A 2,289-nucleotide genomic window follows, 5' to 3' on the forward strand; every position below is an offset into this window, starting at 1 on the left:
CTTATTTTTGTGTTTTCTTCAACTTGGCTATTCCCCACAGATGTGTTGGATAACCACTTGCCAGCTCACATGCCAGAGCAGTTTACTTCACCCAGCCAACCTGTTGTTCACCAGGGTGAATGTCAATATTGATAACATTTGTCTACTGTTTTGTGCTTGTACTCAAGTGCCCCCTGCATTGCAATACAGCAATTTGATTTAAGACAAAAAATGCCTTGTAAGGGACCAGCTGGGCAACAAAGAAAGAACCCTTAATTTTTTCCCAGTATCCTCATTGCTTGAATGAATGAGGAGAGCATGCGTTATATTCGGGAAGTCTCGTTGTGGTTGCCAAGGTTGGCCCCCTTCATCCTTCTCCTCAACAACCCAATCAACTCCCCCTCTCTTGCCCAAACCTTATAAAAGCCCTGAAACACAATGCATTTAACGGAGAACTCACACACCTGGCACAGATTTCCTGATTTGTTAACATAATGTTCCCAACACATTGATATTGACCATAATGTTCTGGATTTGGGAAGACTTGGTTCCTTGATCTCAGAGCAGCAGTAATAGGAGTTATATGGTTGCTTTCCAAGATTATTGCTTTGTTTTAAAATGATGCTCCCCTACTGGTGATAAAAACAAAATGTGACCTCAGAATTTTTAAGAGGTACGGGAAAGAGAATACAGAACTGAGGAATTATGGAAGATGGATCATTACTAAAAACTAGATGTGCCATCCAGCAGATGCACACGTTCTCTTGTCCCATCTAATCTACTTTCTAACCTTCTTCATTCTTTAATTTAATAAGAAATTGACAGTGTGAGCCATGTTCGCAGTTCATTCTAATGGAAGAGGCTTGAATATTTAACACAGACTCTCTCTGCCTCTCATTCAGGCTCTTGTAAGAAAAGTGGGCATGACCCTATTTTTATGCCAAGTTTGGAACTGACATGACATCATCGGCTTAAGATAGAAGATGACGTTATTGAAACTGTGCACGCTCCCATCTCTAGCTGTAACATGAGATTGACTTCCATCACTACACTCTTGCCTACATCAGATTGTCACTAATGTTGTCAGCTCGCTTCTCCATAAACCCATGACCCATTTTAACCCTAAACCTAAATCACACAACATAAAATGATATTGTCAATGATTTTTTAACTGTTAAATCCACAATATGTTGTATCAACATGCAGAACCCCTCAGTGAATACATCTGTTTGATAGTTCCGTTTTTCCTTCCACCATAAAATTGTGCATGGGCCAATTTTAAGCCAATTTGTTTGCCTTCACGTAAGTGCATGACTGGTAGGGAATAGCTTTGTTAGCATTCTCCAAATACGCACTATTCAGATGACGTATTATAAACTGTAGTTTGTTTCTCTCAGAGAAGTAGAATTTATAAGATCTATCAGGAAAGATAAACTAACCTTTTCAACAATAAAGACTATTTCACAGTTATTGTTCGTTTAATAAATGTGAGCTTTTGCAATCATCCTGTGTGGTCTACTGTTTCATACAGTAATAAGGGCTCCGTCCCCTGATAGTAAAATATGTTGTCATTCTTGACTCATGGCTGTGGCTGTTTTTCAGTAATACTCGGGCCTTGGAGAGACACATCTGCGTCTTTAAAATAAACATAATCTCTCCACAGCTTCAAACCCAGCAGAATTTCTTGCTGACAACATTCAATTGAATGTTGATCTTAAAGCTAATGGGCAAGTGTTAGATTGTGATGCTCCTTTAGTTCCAGGGCATGGTGCCACCTCCAGCAAAGGATGGTCTGATAAATACTCTTCCTATAAATAGTTGTGAAACAAATCTTGTGGAAAAAATAAAAAACTTTTCATGCACTACACATTTTAGTGTCTCTGAAAGATGTTCTCTAAGACAACCAGAGCAGGTCCATAGTGAGAAGGATATTTGGACAGGAGCCATATACATTCCTGACACCCCCAGGTTTCTGTTGGTTCATTTGAGCTCAGCCAATGCACTCTGTCACCTCACATTTTCTGTCTTGGCCTAGTGCGAAAACAGCAGTGTTTTTAGCCAAGCAGGAAGCACATATGCACAGCTGAATTGAACGGAGATGTGCAGTAATATACCGTAGTTTACAAATAAAAATACTGAAAGAACTTCCCTAATATGAAGAGTATCTAATGTAAACAAGAATAAGAAACCCAACAAAACTAACTAAAGGTTGTGACAACCAGATGTGTATGCTTTTTCAGCATCTGCTCTCCATTTATCCAAACTTAAAGATGATGCTGTTTTCTCTCTTTCTCTCTCTCTCTCTCTCTC

This window comes from Carassius gibelio, chromosome B25 (assembly GCF_023724105.1).
Source record: "Carassius gibelio isolate Cgi1373 ecotype wild population from Czech Republic chromosome B25, carGib1.2-hapl.c, whole genome shotgun sequence".
Classification (NCBI taxonomy): domain Eukaryota; kingdom Metazoa; phylum Chordata; class Actinopteri; order Cypriniformes; family Cyprinidae; genus Carassius; species Carassius gibelio.